Source organism: Montipora capricornis, chromosome 1 (assembly GCF_036669925.1).
Source record: "Montipora capricornis isolate CH-2021 chromosome 1, ASM3666992v2, whole genome shotgun sequence".
Classification (NCBI taxonomy): domain Eukaryota; kingdom Metazoa; phylum Cnidaria; class Anthozoa; order Scleractinia; family Acroporidae; genus Montipora; species Montipora capricornis.
The window spans coordinates 15,000,306-15,007,618 of record NC_090883.1 but is presented as its reverse complement, the minus strand read 5'-3'; the positions used below and the strand labels follow the sequence as shown (position 1 = coordinate 15,007,618).

General features: G+C 38.3%; 1 pseudogene; it reads left to right on the top strand.

Moving 5' to 3' along the window:
• The first annotated feature begins 4,769 nt into the window (after nt 1-4,769).
• Nucleotides 4,770-7,313, top strand: part of LOC138059006 (uncharacterized) — a 3,265-nt pseudogene continuing 721 nt past the window's right edge.

Below are 7,313 nucleotides of genomic sequence, written 5' to 3'. Positions count from 1 at the left end.
AAATGTGATGCAGGTTAGCCATTTTTTTTGTTGATGTTATTTTGATCTTGTAAATAGTTAAATTCACAGACTTCAAAAAAAAATACATGGAGCCCAAAGGTTCCAAACTATGAGATCCATGGTTGCCCGGCAAAAGCTTATACAAAAAACGTAAGTTAATCTGGTTGCGGAAAGGCAAATGTTAGTCACCTGGGGCACCTAGGCACCCTTAGAGCACAGCCCTGAACTTTTAATCAATTTAGCCATTTCAGTGGTGGGGATTGTGGTGACCAGATACACAGGTAAGATCTCCATATCTGCATAAAAACTGTGTGCACTATAGTCTAAAAGTTCAGAATGTTGTTTGAAGAGGGGAAAAAAGCTCTTTGCACATTCCAGTTGCCTACCCACCTGTTACGTGAACTACCAAATTCTGTTAAACTTTTTTCGAAATTTATTGAATAATCAAATTTTTCCCAAATTTATTTTAACATTTAATAGGCAACTATGAAGTAGAAAAATTACACCTTAAACACAGTATTAACGCACAGATCAAAACTGTCATGTGATATGTGGGTGGTTTGCAATGATATGGAGATAAACCTGAACCTAGCAAACTGTGGCCAGACTTGAACAGTTTTTAACACGTTAATTTTTGAAATAGGTAAAAGAACATGAAGACTATCGTTCCTGGAGAGAAACAATGACCACTGAATTCCCTGGACGCTTCATCAGACTTTTTGGAGGGCCTATGTGGAGTGGTCAACCAATTGAGAATAGGCAAGATCCCCGGAAGGTATTTTCTATAATTATTATAGACTTTGCCTTTTATCGTACAATTTTTCTTACTGCGTCACTTCATTGTTTTACCTTGACACCTTTTTTATAAACTATAATTATGTTATTTTTACTACCAAGTGCTTCCTGGCATTTTTGTGCTACTGCTGAATTGCCTTTCCATAGGAATTTACTTTTTGACACATCAATATTGTTAACTGTAATTACATCTATGTTTTATGCCATACATGTATGCACCAAGTGACAGTGGCATGCTACATGAATTTTTGTGATTATGTACCTCAGTATTGTGTACACATTCATTCATTTATAGTTTAGAGCTACATGTAATATGCTGCAAAATAATATTGTTTATACTGTTGCAATATTGATACTCCTCTCAACTAGGCAAAAGTAAATGTTGCATGTGCAAGTTATTCAACACAATGGCGACGTGATGAAAATTCCATATTTACTTCAAGGCCGGAGATACAGGTTTGTGGTCATAATCATTAAATTTTTAATAACAAAAAAAAAAGAACAAATACATCTTAAACAAGATATACCAATTCTGTGTAGGTCACCACATGTGGACTTACAATTGATATTACACTATTTCAAGGATTCTAGTTTTTAATTGAAGTGTATTCTACAGGTGACAGCTAGTAGCTTGGAAGGTCTTGTAGGGGTAGTATTAGAACTGGAAAAAGGGATTTGGAAGGCCTTGAAGTGGATTTTTACTTCCCCATCAAAACTCTAAACTCATAAACAGTGTAACCTTAAATTCTGCAATAGGCTCTTTGCATGACATGGTCATGTGACCTTGCCAATCATCAACAACAGTCGTCGTACAGAAGAGATGCCAGAAATGAAAAAAAGCATGTCAAAATAATGAAGGTGGCCAAGTTTGAGGCTACTAGCATTGCAGAGTGAGTTTTTATGGCAGTTGGAATCTTTGTAATTTTTTAAAAGTTCAAGCTCTTTTCATTTTTGCCGTCCATTTTGTGTCATGACTGTTTTTTATGATTGACAAGGTCATGTGACTGTGTCATGCAAAGACCCTTTTTACATCTGTCTAATTTTTACTCGTGGATATATCCACGAGTTTTGGTGAGGTTCTTTATGCAAATGTGTCACTCCTGCGTAACTGGAAGTTTGATCTAATAAGCCAATCAGGATGGATAATCACAACAGAGCTTAGAAAGCTGTGACTTCCTGTTCGCGAGGTTGTGCGCCGCCATTGCTGTATGTCGCTTTTACACTTAAGTGTTTGAGCACCTTCGCTGCATTTAGAAGCAAGAAACGGAAGAATGAAAGAAATGGCTTTCTTCGAAGGTGAAGCAAAATATTCTGAACAAGTACAGATTGGTGCAATTAATTGTGCACCGCCTTTCACTGATCAACGCGAAGACTTTAATACATGTAGAAATGGAATCGACAGACAGTATGGTGAGAGGACAGTGCTTGTTCATTCCCTAAGCTCACGGGGGATAAACAAATTCCATGTGGAAGGTGACTTCCATTTGGAGAGTAACATCGAAGCTTTCAAAGTATGCCAATGTTTATCAAAGCTATCACTAAGTTTTGCAAGCTGAGTCATCAAAGCCACATGAATACAACTTGAACAACATCCGTGACATGAAAAACAGTGAGGCAACCAAGCAATTCATGCTTCCAGACATTAGTACTTGTGTGGTGGACCAAAATATAGGACTGTCGAAAGACTCGGTCACTGATTATGTAACGAAAACTGATGAGAAATCCGTACCAATCTCCTGCTATAGAGCAAGGGCTGAGGCACGGCACATGCTCCCCGGAACAGAGAACCTTCCAGCATTCATTCCTTACAAGAAAACGTCGAGCTTGTTTCAGAAAGACAAGGTAATTAGAAAGTGTATGGTGCATTATTTAAATAAGAACGTACCGAGCTCGTCTGGGTTGAGAAAGTGTTTATCTCTTGCTTTTGGAAAATATCATATCTCCATACCTAGACCGAAACTCAGACATAACAATCTTCGAGAGTAGGATATGCTAATCGTCATTTCTATCTTATCATCCGTACGACTGCTAAACACAAAAAAGATTTGTCATTTCTATTGTGTATTCAAGATCAATCTGCTTCTACGCATTCGACAAAATTGAACCAATTATTTTCTATCAAGAGAAGAGCTATTGACATCAGGAGACATTGAATCGAACCCAGGCCCTGTTGCTCATGGAACGAGTATACATACAGCACATACAATACTGAGAATTCCTTTTATAGCACTGTTATAGGCTCGATTAGCTCAAAAAGGATTGAAGTCACTAGAAAGTACCTCAGATGGTTCATGCTTCTTTTCTTCTGTTGCCCACCAGTTATACTATGATCCTTCCTATCACATGAATGTGCACGCTGCTGGAGTTGAATCCATATTGAAGCAGCAAGGGAATAGGAAAAGAAAAACAATCCAGAACATATCAGAGACCTAAACAGAAAGCATAAAATCATTTAAGGAAAGCTATGCAGAGCTCAAGGCTAAATCAAACTGAAATTTGTCAAGGTCAAGACTCTATTGGACATTCCATGTCGAAAGTGATTCAGTCTTTTTCGTGATAAGATAACACATGGCCCTGAATATATATGCACTTGCTGTGATCAGTTATGGTTGAAATCATCTGTTTCTAAAAACAACGCAAAACGCCAAAACAGATCTGAAAATATTGAAGCAGCAAGGGAATAGGAAAAGAAAAGCAATCCAGAACATATCAGAGACCTCAACAGAAAAGCATAAAACATTTAAGGAAAGCTATGCAGAGCTCAAGGCTAAACCAAACTGAAATTTGTCAAGGTCAAGGCTCTATTGGACATTCCATGTCAAAAGTGATTCAGTCTTTTTCGTGATAAGATAACACATGGCCTTGAATATACGTATATGCACTTGCTGTGATCAGTTATGGTTCAAATCATCTGTTTCTAAGTGTAACAGTATCAAATATTGTGATAAATATTCGCAAGGTTTGTTGCAGGAATGTATAACTGGCACAAAAAGTGTTAATATTACTAAATGGATCTGCTCTACTTGCTAAACCTGATGACATAAACGATATGACCTGGTAACAAAAAAAAAACACCTTATCAGTGCTGGAAATAATTTTTCTTTATTCACAGGACATACATGTATGTCCTTTCAAATCTTCATTTTGGTCGAACAGTTGACAAATTGGACCGGACATAATGTATTGACTGACAACACCTTGAAGAGAGGTAACTCAAGATGTGCTGGTGAGATGTTCGGTCATCGTGTCCGATCATAATGTGAAATTGGCCGGACATTTTCAAAACTGTTATTTCCAGCACTGCCTTATTCAAAATTACCCTGTCATCTGTGCAACAAACTTTGAACACATGGTACAGCTCTTTATTATAGAGGATGTGTTAAAGAGTAATCTTATGCCTATTGGAGAAATGATATACTTATTTCACAGGGTTGAATTCCAGCAAAGGGGATTACCTCACATACATACATTATTTTGGGTATCTACATGTAGTTGCATATAAGAGCCCACCGTGCTGTTACACAATTATCCAACTATCAATGCTAATGCATACAGAGAACTTCAGCCTGCCAATTTTAAACAATCGCGGTAACTTTCATATCCACGAGTAACGACAGTGGCACTTTGATTTTAATTTCTATCAATTATGTTCATGTTAATAAATCTTATGTATTAATGGACAGGTTGTATATTTCATTTTTTATTTGTCGTATAGAACGGTGCCTTAGATGCCCTGAAAACCGCTAACCCTGATGGCCGCTTCTGGATAAAATTGGATGCTACTGATGTCAAAGTTGCAATCATGGAGTCAGGAGGGCGTGTATGGAATGGAGACGAGGATCTGGGAGATGGTCAACTCCAAATGCTAAGACAAGAGTATGATGAGTGATTTCAATTGGTTGATGCACTGAAAAAACAAGGTGTTAGTGTAGCCATATTGCAACAAACCCTGCCTAAGGTTATTGACCAATTTGATGAGGACACTGTGTTCTTTGATAGTGGCTTCAAAGAAGCATCGGCAACCTAATTGCCCAGAAGAGACTCTTAAGGAAGCAAATTGGGAGGTGATTGAATTCCACACACTCCTTCAGCAGAGTCAAGAACTAAAACTGAAATTTGAAGATATCCTTTCAAACCTGGCCCAAAATGGAAATAGAGGTGCCCTCAATGTTATCAGGCTGACTATTAAAGATCTTGCAAGCAGCAATCAAAAGTACTTGAGGAATTTCTTTAAGAAGAAGAGGACACCTGCCACGCATGTGATGGTCACCATGCTATCTGACGAAAAAAGGAACCACAAACCATATGCCTTGCCTGTTCAACATATCCCTTGCCAAACACTAAAAGACCAGTTTGTTAAGGATCTGAACAAGTCACTTAAAGAAGAGATGAAGTCAAGGGACATGACTGTGGCAGGTGGGTGCCAATATTTAAAATATGCTATAAACCCATCTTCCCTTACCCAGTAATTTGAAATTGTAAAACTGTCTTAAAGTGATACAGGCTTTGATATCAATTGATCCATGTTTTAGCTCAATATAATGGATAAATATGATGGGATGCAAGACTATCGTTTGGTTATTTCCAGCATAAATTTATACGCATGTGTGAGGAGAGATACTACAAGAGTAAAGTGACTTACCCAAAAACATAATGCTCTTACCCTGACCACTTGACCCGGAACCCATTACACCAACCATTAGTTAGGCCACCCTGCCTCCCAGTTGTTAGATAAATTGTGGCTAATTTTCAATTCTCATTTCTTTTTTTTTCATGGACAGTGACTGATGGTGAGTTCTGTTCATTGTGAAGTAGAGGTGAGACCCGTCCTCTGCATTTGTGGCAAATCATCCACGACGCAAGGGATAGCATTGGAAAAATGAGCAAGACCACTCTGCTCAACATGCTTGAACTTATCTATGGTAAGAGTCCCAAGGATCAGAAATAATCATATGTAGTCCACTCTACGGTCTGAAAAATACCAAAAAGAGCTGCATGTTTCAGGGTTAATCATTAGGAGTCGTGAACTCACACACCCATTGTTTAACTATTTGTTACATTTTTTAAAGAGTAGTGAGTCCATTGGAAATAAATTTTCTATCATTGCAATTAGAAAAAATCTATTGCTTTTAGAAACTTGTGAATAATTTTTAAGTAACAGTAAGGTAATTGCCAAATACAATTCAAAATTTTCTAAAAAAAAGAAAATCAAATACTAAGAACATTTATCACTTTCCAATTAGTTGCTCCTGATGGGAAACACATTGTAGCGTTGCCTAATCCAGACATCCCAGATGATGTCATCATTCAGCTAAATCATCTCAGAACTGTGGATGGCATGTCTCTTGAAGATGCAATTACAAATATCAGGGGTAACCTGGTACCACAGGACTATTCACCATGCCCTTTCAGACGGGATACATCAGAGTCACTGCTAGACACGTTGCGCTCCCTTGTGGCCACGTACAAATTTCGTGCCATTGTCAGCTATTGGAAGGAGAGGGGTGCTGACTTCTCCGCCTACATATATGTTCCAGAAGTGGATCCTACCACAGAGGGAGAAAGGCATGACAGGGGAGACCAAAACCACCTCTTTAGAAAAATGGCCAAAAGCGTACGAGAGGGCAAAGATCCAAAGCTCAACTTTGAGGCATTCAACGATGCTCTACAAGATCCTGAAAGTGGTTTGACATATGCAGCCCTCATAGGGAAAAGGAACCAGTCCCTGAAAGATGCTGAACGTCTTCTCTCCTACCACGTGTCAGAGTCTTTAAGGAGAAAAAAGCACATACAGGAGGCTGACCATGTCAAGATCAAAGCAAATTGGCATGAAGCTTTAGATGGTCGTGGCCTTTCACAATTGAAGCGCTCACATTACAATTATCAGATGCTGAATTATGTTTTGGATGACTGGATGCCATGGCACCACGACAACTATGACTTTTCAACAATTGACATTAAAAGGTGATCTTGATGACAGCAAATTAACTTTTTGAGTACTGTAAATGAAAGCTTTATTTATCTTCACTCCCTCTGCCCTTATTGACAAATATTGACAATGGAAACAATGTATTTCAGTTCAGTGAATGTTAATTTCATAGTGTGGATTTCATGCTTGCATGCCCTACAGTTCGGCAGCTCAAGAAGTATACTTGCATGGGTGGGTAATTTATTGTACACTGTTGCTTTCGTCTCCCTCTTGATAGGATAAAAAGAAATAACCAGGCCAGGATGTCCTGAGCTATAAAAAAGTTTGTTCTTAAACTCAGATAATTAACACTTGTGTTAAAATTATCTCAAATGAAACTTCAAGTTCACTAATATCTACTGCTTATAATTACTTTATAACTTCTTCTTTAGGCCTGTTGATTGTGTGAGGGGCTTTTCAAGGAAAACCCTTGTTGAGCTTACAACCAACATTGAAAGCCAGGAATACAGGAGGAGACAGAACAGTGAACTGGGCTATCCAGAGCATCCCAGAGCTGGTGTAACAGATGACCTTGAGACCCTTTACAGTA